This window comes from Pelophylax lessonae, assembly GCF_965119305.1.
Source record: "Pelophylax lessonae genome assembly, chromosome: 8".
Lineage (NCBI taxonomy): Eukaryota > Metazoa > Chordata > Amphibia > Anura > Ranidae > Pelophylax > Pelophylax lessonae.
In genome coordinates this window covers 231,764,522-231,777,070 of record NC_138775.1, presented here as the reverse complement: position 1 = coordinate 231,777,070, position 12,549 = coordinate 231,764,522, and the positions used below count along the sequence as shown (strand labels likewise).

Genomic DNA, 12,549 nt, shown 5'->3' with positions numbered 1-12,549 from the left:
GAAAGCCAATGAGAGCTGCAGAGCTGGAGGGGGCTGGAGATAACAGAGATCCATGTGTATTCCTCCAGAGAGGAGAAATGTGCAGGCAAGCAGTGGTACAAGTGTGTCTGTATATGTGTGTGTGTGTGTATGTATGTATGTATATGTATGTCCACACAAAATATTGACACTTTGGGCCAAATTTGGACATTTGCATTTAGGGGTGTACTCACTTTTGTTGTTTGTGTGTCACATGAAAAGATATAAGAAAATATTTACAAAAATGTGAGGGGTGTACTTACTTTTGTGAGATACATATCTATATATATATATATATATATATATATATATAGTATCTCACAAAAGTAAGTACACCCCTCACATTTTTGTAAATATTTTCTTATATCTTTTCATGTGACACACAAACAACAAAAGTGAGTACACCCCTAAATGCAAATGTCCAAATTTGGCCCAAAGTGTCAATATTTTGTGTGGCCACCATTATTTTCCAGCACTGCTTTAAGCCTCTTGGGCATGGAGTTCACCAGAGCTTCACAGGCTGCCACTGGATTCCTTTTCCACACCTCCATGATGACATCACGGACCTGGTGGATGTTAGAGACCTTATGTTCCTTCACCTTCTGTTTGAGGATGCCCCACAGATGCTCAGTCGGGTTTAGGTCTGAAGACATGCCCTGGGCAGTCCATCACCTTTACCCTCAGCTTCTTTAGCAAGGCAGTAGTCGTCTTGGAGGTGTGTTTGGGGTCGTTATCATGTTGGAATACTGCCCTGCGGCCCAGTCTCCGAAGAGAGGGGATCATGCTTTGCTTCAATATGTCACAGTACATGTTGGCATTCATGGTTCCCTCAATGAACTGTAGCTCTCCAGTGCCGGCAGCACTCATGCAGACCCAGACCATGACACTCCCACCACCATTCTTGACTGTAGGCAAGACACACTTGTCTTGGTACTCCTCACCTGGTTGACGTCACACACCCTTGACACCATCTGAACCAAATACATTTATCTTGGTCTCATCAGATCACAGGACATGGTTCCAGTAATCCATGTCCTTAGTCTGCTTATATTCAGGAAACTGTTTGCGGGCTCTTTAAAAGAGGCTTCTTTCTGGGAAGACAGCCATGCAGACCAATTTGATGCTGACCCCCCCCCCCCCGCCCTTTCAACCTCTGCAGCAATGCTGGCAGCACTCACACGTCTATTTCCCAAAGGCAATCTCTGGATATGACGCTGAGCATGTGCACTCAACCACCGTGCTGCAGCTTAGTTTCAGGGTTTTGGCAATCTTCTTATAGCCTAGGCCATCTTTATGTAGAGCAGGGGTGGCCCGCACGATCGTTACGTCCGCCCCCCCCCCCTCCCCGTGCCGCTGTGTCAGAAGGAGCCGATGAAAGAGTGGACCCGAGGCGCACAGCAGTGCGCCTCGAGCCCGCCCATTTGTGTGACAATAGCGAATGAAAATTCTCTATTGTCTCACGGATCCTCCTCCTCCTTGGCCAATGCCATTGGCCGAGGAGGAGGCGGGACGCGGGAGGACTCAAAGAGACGTGGGGACTGAAGAGAGGAAGCCGCCGCTACAACAAGTAAGTCAAGTGCACTGGTCTGGGGGGCTTGGCACGCTGTTCACTCTGCATTGTAAGGGGGCACGCTGTTCACTCTGCATTGTGGTCAGTCTGCTGTGAAGGGGGCAAGCTTTGGTCAGTCTGCATTGTAAGGGGGCATGCAGTGGTCAGTCTGCATTGAAAGGGGGCACGCTGTGGTCCCTCTGCATTGAAAGGGGGCACGCTGTGGTCTCTCTGCATTGAAAGGGGGCACGCTGTGGTCTCTCTGCATTGAAAGGGGGCACGCTGTGGTCACTCTGCATTGAAAGGGGGCACACTGTGGTCAAATATAACAGGCTAATTTTTAAGTTGATTATTTTGTACGGCCCCCAAATGATGTTACAAAAATCCAAATGGCCCTTGGCAGAAAAAAGGTTCCCCACCCCTGATGTAGAGCTACAATTCTTTTTTTAGACCCTCCAATAGTTCTTTGACATGAGGTTCCATGTTGAGCTTCCAGTGACCAGTATGAGAGAGTGAGAGCGATAACACCAAATTTAACACACCTGCTCCCCATTCACACCTTGTAACACTAATGAGTCACAGGACACTGGGGAGGGAAAATGGCTAATTGGGCCCAATTTAGACATTTTGACTTAGGGGTATACTCACTTTTGTTGGCAGCGGTTTTGACATTAATGGCTGTGTATTGAGTTATTTTGAGGGGACAGCAAATTGGCACTGTTATACAAGCTGTACAATCACTACTTTACATTGTAGCAAAGTGTAATTTCTTCAATGTTGTCACATGAAAAGATATAATAAAATATTTACAAAAATGTGAGGGGTGTACTCACTTTTGTGAGATACTGTATATATATATATGTGTGTGTGTGTGTGTGTGTATGTGTGTTTCTGTGTAAATCCAGGAAGTGAACAGGCAGCAGCTTCAGCTGCCCAGTTAAGATGGCTGCAGCCAGATTTAGTGGAGGGAGATTTCTACAGCATATTTGGCAAATACAGTGTGTGTATATGTGTATATAAGAATATATATATATTCAGTATATATATATATATATATAATATATATATAATTTTTTACATTTTTTTTATTTTAGCTGTATATTTCTTCTTTCTACAATAACATATCATCAAAGAACAATCCAAAATAAATTCTCCTGCTCTGGACTATTACAGTGATACCACATATGTGTATGCTAGTTGTTGTGTGTGACAGTAGTACAGCCCAGAAACAATAGTGCACGTTTGGCTTTTTTAAAAAAAATTTTATCCAACCTAAAACACACTGGCACTGGCTGGCACTAATACTAATTTAAAAAATGTTTTTTAAGAAAAAAAAAATATTCTGCCCAAAATATACTAATCATGACCTTTGACCCTTATTTGACCCAAACACAAACCCTGGCACTGACCTAGATGAATCCTCGGTCTAGGAATTATTTCTTTATTTTATTATTATTATTTTTTTTTTTACACACAGTTGTTGTTTTTTTCTCTCTACAAGGAGAGAGAGGGAGAAACAAAGCATCTTTCCTCTCCATTCACAGAGATAAACACAGGAGCGGGTTTCACAGTGACTTTTTCCACAGCTGGAACTCCTCTTTAACTTCTGCTGTAACACATCCCACAACAAAAATGAAAAAAAAAAATTGCCTAATGCCCCCTGTCCCAAAAAAAGATATTCCAGACCCTTTGGGGTTGATTTACTAAAGGTAAAAAGCTGGGGCTGACTGGCAACCTTTGGCCCAGGGGACAAGTACAAACCAGAAGCCCATGGTGCAGCAAATCAGTCCCACTCCCACTCTCCCACTTCTCGGCCTCCTCCTGACCCCCATTCCAGGCTGAAGCTCTATTCCAGGTACTCTCTACTTACCAGCCAAATCCGGGTTCCTGACCTGGCCATCAGGGGGCGGTTAGGGGGAGCTAGGACACCTCGGTCGGGGCTGGGCGGGGGAGGAGAGTTTCCAGTGGTGCATGGAACAGGCCTCTGTTCAGACACAGTTTACACCATTCATGCCGGGAGGGGAGACCTGCGCTCTGTTCTTGTCTTTATCCCGCACTCAGTAGGTCAGCGCTGGAGACTTTTTACTTCTCTTCACCGGGAATCCTTTAGGCATGTTTGTGGCAGAATCGGCGCAGCCTTTTTTTCGGGGCATCAGAGCAGCCCGGGGGGCAACTGCCCCCCTGCCCCCTGGCCCAGTCCTCCCCTGGTAAAAAGACTGTACACTTTGCAAAGTGAAGCCTTACCTCATTTACTAAACTCTGGAAGCTCTACACTTGCAGAGGGCAACTGCACTTTGCAAAGTGCACAGTCTATTTGTCTTTAGTAAATCAACTCCTATGAATGTTAATGGGGTGGTATATTATACAAATAAAAAAAAAAAAAAAATCTTGAAGTTCCCCAAGAAATCCAAGCACTTGCGACATCTATATCAGATTTCTGACTCCCAACAAACAGGCAAAGATTTGGGCATTCATCTGCCAAAGTTTAATCCAAACGTAGATTTGGACCAAACCGTCAACTCTTCCCTAGTGGTACATATTTTAAAGGAAGATGATGCCTTTACTGTTTTTCTTCTAAAATTATTATTTGTTTGGCTAGTACAAAATGCTAACCAAACACGGAGTAAAGCAGTGTGGCCCTAGGCAAGGTAAGAACATTGCACCCCACCCCCATCACTTTGACATTCATAAAGACTGCAGTAGGCACAGAGAAGCTGCCCAAATAGCACTGAATGGTCATGGCCATCAGACAAGTAGACAGATATGACCAACTGCACTATCCCCTGGGTTCACTACAGGAGTATGAAGGCTGTTGTTGCCCCCCTGGACATCCACCAGGCCTTAGGCTTCTTTCTAGGTTTCCTTGTGGATGATCTAATGTTGTGCCATTGGTTTCCACACTTTCCAAAACAGTGATCTAAAATTAGTTGGCATAAAGCATATTCAGAGCTCTTTATCTGCATACTTGTTTTAGCTAAGTGACTTCAGGCTTCATTCACAATTTGGCTTTTGTAAACGCTTTTCTCCTAGCAGGCATTTGGACGCATTAATGTCATTTGTTTATTTTATTGGCCTGAATATTAATTTATTCTGGACATTGAAATGAAAAAAGACTCAGGCGTTAAAAGGGCCTAGCTCTTAGGTGCGTTTAGATGCATTTAGGCTCTTTTCTTGAACGCACAAGTGACAGGTTTTTTTTTCTGCTTCTAAATCCACCTACCTCAAAACTCCAGTAAACACTTGGTGTGCATGGACACATAGGCTAACATTGAGGGGCATTTGGAGGCAGAAAAAAAAAACTCAACTTTTTGTTTTGAGACTAAAGGCACTGAAGCTGTTGGATTAGGATTTTGAAACTTTTGCCTGAAGATGTGCAAGTTCCTCAAAATATTCTGCAAACTTTTTCCCAACAACCTGAACTATGTGCACACACTTTCCCATGTTTATATTCCAGAAAGTGTACACAGTAAAGGAGTATCAGCAATGAGCGTGTTCCTGGTGGGTACTTGCTGGCATTTCAATGATACAACTAGACAAATAAATTGACAAGTGCCATAGTAAAAAGGGGTATTCTGTATTGCCTAACATTAGGTAGAATAATGGAAGATGAGCTGTCGGTTCGATCTGAATCCAGGTTCATACCTAAATGTTCTTGTTCAGTCGTTTGTCTGAAGGTCAAACTTTTAATCTGTTCAGCGGAATGTCACACAAAGTAGCAATTGTTCTACTGCTACTATATATAACAGTTTACTTCTTCCCCTATTATTCATTGTTAAGGAAGCAGCAGGTGCTGGCACATTGTTAGGGAAATCATATGCATAGTCATGCACAAAGACGTGCACGAAGATGTGCACTTGCTAATAAGAATTCTTGAGTGACAACTAAAGGTTCCATGACTCGTGCACATGAGCATTAGAATTCTTGAGTAACAACTAGACATTCCTGACTTGCTAACGTATCTGCGCACGTGCGCATGCACATTAGCGTAAGCGTGCGTGAATACTTGGCGCCCTCTTGCCTATTTAAACTGACTCCATAGACCAGAAGATTGTTGAGTGGTCCTCAGCTTTTACTGTCTGTGACCTGATCCTGTGCTTGTTCCTGTGTATACCCAGCCTGTTTGACTCTGCTCGTTCCTGATACCTTATCGCTGACCCAGCTTACGACACAACTCTGCCTTTTGCTTACCGTTCCAGTGCCTTCTCTGCTCGTCTGATACCGACTAGGGATGGTGGAACTTTTCAAAAGTTCGGTTCGACCAGAACACCAGAACTTCCAGAAAGTTCGGCCTGGATTTCAGAACCCCATTGAAATCAATGGGACCCGAACTACGGTAATCAAAAAAACCCATTTTGAAGCCCTAAAACCCAATAAATGCCCCTAAAAAGTGCCTAGGGTTCTGGGTCATGCCCCAGAGACTATTAATCACACAAAAAAAGTTCTTAAAAATTGTCATTTTTGATAGAGAGCCAATTATTGAAAAAATTATTGAAAAAAAAAATGAGATTTTTTTATTTTGAATTTGGATTTAGTGTCTGGGCGGTCTAAAAAGTGTACCTGTGAAGTTTCAGCTCTGTAGCATGTCCAGAACCAGAACAAAAAAGATTGTTTCTCTTAGGTCCACTATTTTCACACCTTGCCGGTTTTGTAGCAAGCGTTTTTTTGGGCATTTTTTGGGGGTTATTGGAGGCAGGCATAACATCAGAACTTCTGTGTAGGGGTATATATACAAACACACTTATATGTATATATACACATACACATATATAGGTGTGAAAGTAGCAGAACACTATACTTGCGCTAATTAAATGATTAACACCCATATGGCTTCTCTCCTTTCACACCTATCTATGTGTATGTGTATATATACATATAAGTGTGTGTGTATATATACCCCTATACAGAAGTTCAGATGTTTTGCCTGCCTCCAAAGACCCACAAAAAATGCCCAAAAAAAACGCCAGCAATAACACACCTGGGCGTTTTTTTTTTTTTTTTGGCGCAGGCGTTTTTTTGGGCATTTTTTGTATATAGGGTATATATACACACACATGTATATATGTATTTATACACATACACATATATAGGTGTGATAGGAGGGGAGCCATATGCCTGTTAATTATTTCATTAGCGCAAGCATAGTGTTCTGCTACTTTCACACCTATATATGTGTATCTGTATATATACATACATGTGTGTGTATATATACCCCTATACAGAAGTTCAGATGTTTTGCCTGCCTCCAAAGACCCCCAAAAAATGCCCAAAAAAACGCCTGCGCCAAAAAAAAACGCCCCAAGTGTGTTATTGCAGGCGTTTTTTTGTGCATTTTTTTGGGGTCTTTGGAGGCAGGCAAAACATCTGAACTTCTGTATAGGGGTATATATACACACACAGGTATGTATATATACACCTACACATATATAGGTGTGAAAATAGCAGAACACTATGCTTGCGTTAATGAAATAATTAACAGGCATATGGCTCCGCTCCTATCACACCTATATATGTGTATATATATATACATACATGTGTGTGTATATATACCTCTATACAGAAGTTCAGATGTTTTGCCTGCCTCCAAAGACCCCAAAAAATGCCCAAAAAAAAAAAACGCCTGCAATAAAACACCTGGGCGTTTTTTTTGGCGCAGGCGTTTTTTTGAGCATTTTGCCTGTTAATTATTTTATTAGCGCTAGCATAGTGTTCTGCTATTTTCACACCTATATATGTGTAGGTGTATATATACATACATGTGTGTGTATATATACCCCTATACACAAGTTCAGATGTCATGACTGACTCCAAAGACCCCAAAAAAATGCCCAAAAAAATGCCTGCAATAACACACCTGGGCGTTTTTTTTTTTGGCGCAGGCGTTTTTTTGTGCATTTTTTTGGGGTCTTTGGAGGCAGGCAAAACATCTGAACTTCTGTATAGGGGTATATATACACACACACACACTTATATGTATTATACACATACACACATATAGGTGTGATAGGAGCGGAGCCATATGCCTGTTAATTATTTCATTAGCTCAAGCATAGTGTTCTGCTATTTTCACACCTATATATGTGTAGGTGTATATATACATACATGTGTGTGTATATATATATATACCCCTATACACAAGTTCAGACATGCCTGACTCCAAACATGTCCTCAAAAAAGCCCTGTAAACGCCTGCAGCAAAAAGCAGGCTGACCAGCGAGAAGCCATATCCCTGTTCTATAAGTCACCTAAGAGAAACAATCTTTTCTCTATAGCAGTCACCCTGAAATGGAAGGGTTTGGTCACCCTGCCATAGCAGTCAGTGTCAGTTCACCCTACACTACACTACGGTCACCCTGGCACCTAACACTTTGCCTACAGAAACTAGATTTTTGAAGCTACCTAAAGTGGAAAATAGCACCCTAACTACACTAGATATCCCTTTCCTCACACTAATAATTGCTAAATGACACAGAACTGCTTCCACTCTCTTCCACGTCCCTGTATTAAAATGGTAGAGATTTGGCGGGGGCTATCTTATATACTGGGGGGCGTATTCACTAATGATTGGCCTCTGGACCCCCTAGTCACTCCAATCACATTCCTAGCATTCTCCTGCCCCCTCAATTGGCTTTTACTAATGGTTCTGGTCCAATCACGGGCTTTTAAAGCCCATTTCCTGTCCCATTGCATTTTGGTCGGTTCTGGTTGCCGAATTCCGAACTTTTTCAGCAAAAAGTTCGAAATTCGGCCGAATTTCGAACACCCAATGTTCGGGTCGAACCGATAGTCGACCCGAACCGTTCGATCATCCCTAATACCGACCCTGGCTTAGCCCTGACCCTTCTCAATCTGATTCTGTACCTTTGCTACTTGGCCATTACCGACTCAAACCTGCCCATTGCTTGGCACGTGCTGAAAGTACCTTCTGTCCAGAATCTCCAACCAGGCACCCATGCCACTCTGTGCCCTGTTATATCCTGTCACCACCTTCAAGAGAAACAGTACAGAAGGTGTAAGGGAAAGCCTGCTCATCTGATACTGACCCTGGCTTAGCCCTGACCCTTCTCAATCTGATTCTGTACCTTTGCTACTTGGCCATTACCGACTCAAACCTGCCCGTTTCTTGGCACATGCTGAAAGTACCTTCTGTCCAGAATCTCCAACCAGGCACCCATGCCACTCTGTGCCCTGTTATATCCTGTCACCACCTTCAAGAGAAACAGGACAGAAGGTGTAAGGGAAAGCCCTCCCGTCAGCTCGGCCTCAACCAGGTATGTAACACACATGCCACATACTTAACAAATAGTGACATCACCCATCCCAATTAATTTCCTGGCAAAGAATGCCTGGCAATGTAAACAAAAGAGCAGGGATAGAGGATAACGTAATTTCAATTATATGGCAATTATATGTACCTCCTACTTATTAATGTAGGGTGCAATGGAGGATAATATCTGGGGCCAACTTATTATTAGCTGTTCAAATATCATTTGGGTATCTTTTGTTCAACTAGGAACACTATGTCACAGTAATATTTACTGTATTGATATGAAAGGGATAATAGACCTTGAAAGCTGCTTGTTATCTTTTTTTTCTTTTTTTTGGTCCATTATCCTTTTGATGCAAACACATTGAATACAGATGATGCATTTAACAATAGGCTTGAGGATCCATATTTTAACCCTGTCCAAGCTGGGGTCAGGCAAAGTACCTTCTGACAATGCTGAATTGTAGGAGTAATTGTCAAGGCTGCAGTGCATTTTATTACAAAACATTTTCAACATGTTCGCTGTGACAGAGATGAGATCTTTTTGATGGAGACAAATAGATGGACTGGACAATCACAGCAGGTATTTTGAGAGGTAAATGTGATGTGTAAATTGGGGGGAAAAATAAAAAAATTGCGGTCGTAACCACTTCAGTATTATTTGAATTTCCAGCCTTAAATGACAGCTTTACTTTGGCTGGTTGCTATAGCTTATATCACATACCTTATAGCTCTTTACCCAGAAAGGTCCTCTTGTATATCTATTGCATATTCACACTGACAACTTTTCCATTTAGCCAGTTTGCAAATAAACACCCAACTTTGCACATTTTGCAAAGGGAAAACTAAAGTGAACCTACTCCTTCCACACAAAATCTTCTTAATAACTCTAGCCATGGATTTTTTTCATCGGGAACATGGAGAAATGCAGTTCTCGCACCTCTTGCACTGAATGTATGTAATGGCAAGGGGGGCTGGGGTGTGCTTGAGGATCTATTGAAGCAGGTCTATTTTTTTTATTGGGGTCTATTGTTGCTGGGGGGTCGTATGTTGCTGGGAGGAATCTGCTGTTGAGGAAGAGGTCTATTGTTGCTGATAAGGGTCTCTTGTTGCTTGGCTGGTAGTTTGTTGCAGGGGGTCTATTGTTGTGATGAGGATCTTTTGGTGGAAGGGGGGGCTATTGTTGTTGGGCGGTATATTGTTGCTGGTGGGGATCTATTGTTGCTGGGGGATCTATTACTGCTAGCAGCAGGAATTCTATATTACTGCCTTTCCTAATATCATTAATAAATTCCATAAAAATACTAAGCACCACAACATGGTACTTGGTTCTGTATTCTCTAAAAGGGGTGGTACTGGGAGGTGGGTAGGGGGATGGTACCAAGGGACAGTGATCTGAGGTAGGTAGGGGGCTGAGACAAGGGGTGACTAAGAAGGGGGGAGTTCCTGCACCTATTTTTTGAGAAATAGCCCTGAGTCTAGCCTTCTATGGCATAAAATGTAAACTAGGATACTTATCTTCCAGCTTGAATCCGATAGATATTTTCTACCTCTGGCAGTGGGGCACATGGCCAGTGCCATGGCCTTGATCAGGTGCTGTCTGCCAATGGAGAGTATCACTGTTCAATCAGAGCAGCTGGCTGGCTCTGTCTAAAATTGGCATCCCAAGTTCCATGAGCAAAGACAACATGATCAATGCTTAACATATATCATAACAGAGTTCCTTTAAACTGAAACATAATAAACTATTGAAGCTATTAAACTATTATTGCACTACTTATAATGCATAATAAACAATGGAAAATACAGTTAATAGAACTTTCTTCTGTCTGTCTGTGTCACCTATGGAAATAAATCACAGTTTTGTACTTCCTGAAGTGGATGTAAAGGCAGAAGTTTTTTGTTTTATTCTTAATGCATTCTATGCCTTAAGACACAGGTGTCAAACACAAGGCCCGCGGGCCGAATGTGGCCCCCCAGGCCATTTCATGTGGCCCTTGCACCTCTCCTGAAGATGCCCCCCGTTTCTGCCCCCACCTTGTCTCTGTAGTCGGCAGCAGAGAGGACCAAACTCCTTTTCCAGATCCTGCACTCCTCTGTGCAGGTGCAGGAAGGCTCGTCTTGCCCACCCCCCTTCTCAGCAGTCCGCAGCAGAGAGAAGGGCAGAACTCCTCCTATGGATTCTGCACCTCTCTGTGCAGCCACAACACCACCTTACCTCGGCTTCCCCTGGTCTCAGCATTCAGCAGACTCCTCTGAGTTTCCTCCAGACCCTGCACTTCTTTCCAGATCCACCCGCATCTTCTTCATGGCAGCTGCACAAGGTAAGGGGCTGCATTGTGATGTAAGGAAGGGTGGGTGACTTTTGACTTCTGATGGTGGGGAGGGGGCTCTTCTCCCATGTAAGGGTGTAAGGGGGCGTGGGGTACTCTGGACATCTAATCTTACAGATATAACTGGCCCTTTGATGGCAGCCATAATGCTGATGCGGCCCACAATGAAATTGAGTTTGACCCCCCTGCCTTAAGATAAAAAGCCTTCTGTGTGCAGCAGCCCCCCTCAGCCTTCCTAATACTAATACTAAGTATATGTTGCAGGAGTGTCTCAGCTGCCCGAGACTCTCCTTCCTGATTGGCTGAGATGGCAACGTGAATCCTGCTGCTGTCAATCAAATTCTGAAAGCCAATTAGAAGAGAGAGAAGGGGCAGGGCGGCTCAGCTCGGGTGCCCCCCATAGCAAGTTGCTTGCTGTGGGGGCAATCGACAGGAGGGAGGAGCCAGGAGCACTGAAGAGGGACCCGAGAAGAGGAGGATTGAGGCTCTGTGCAAAACCCCTACACAGAGCAGGTAAGTATAACATGTTTGTTATTTTTAGCCCAAAAAACAAGGCTTTAAAATCACTTTAAACTCTTGTACTTTTTTTGAAAATTTGGATATTTTGGTGACGCAACATTTTTGGCATTATACAATATTACCAATTGCCATGTTTGTTTCTTTAATAAAATATTTTCTTCACTCTTCCCTCTATTCTTTTTGCCTCTCAGTGCTGCTGATCTGCTTTAACCTCTTTAAGCCTCTTTCTGTCTGCATGCACTCCAGTGATGTCTGCATGGTTTTCTTACGTCAGGTGTCCTTATGGGGGCACCAGCTGACCCTGTCTGCATAATGTGTGTCAACACTGTACTGCTTGTACTTTGGTCTTTATTGGCAGAGTGTGGGACAAAGTGACATCACAGGACCACAACTAGGAAAGAGAGAGTGTGTTGTAATTTCCTAACAGTGACTCAACAAGGATTTCTATGAAAGGATCAATAGGGATTATTTTAATTAAAGTGGTTGTAAAAGCCTTATATATACCCAATGAAGTGATTCGCCTCAGGTGATACACAGAGATGAAACAAATCCTCCTACATAAATTGTACATGTTTATCTACAGCCGTCTTTCCTCTATATCAGTACACAGATCAAAATATTTTTCTCAGCAGCAGAGAGCAGGGGGCAAGGATCTGACATCACACGCACTGCACAGCTAGAGCACAGAGCTGTGTGTAATCTTAGAGTTGAGTGTTCCAAAGGGAGACACCCCTGTACAATGGCTCATAGAGAAATGTACACAGCTGAGGTTGTCAGTCACCTTCTGTGTACTGGAGGTGAGGGGGGCAGGAGTCCAAATAGCAGAATCAAGAGAGAGCAGAGAAAAAGGACACTTGGTTCTTTGG

The 12,549-nt window shown here is 43.1% G+C and overlaps 1 protein-coding gene across 2 annotated transcripts in view; it reads right to left on the bottom strand.

The window, feature by feature from the left end:
* ASTN1 (astrotactin 1) overlaps positions 1–12,549 on the bottom strand; it is an 808,141-nt gene that overhangs the window by 106,727 nt on the left and 688,865 nt on the right. The window lies entirely within an intron of this gene.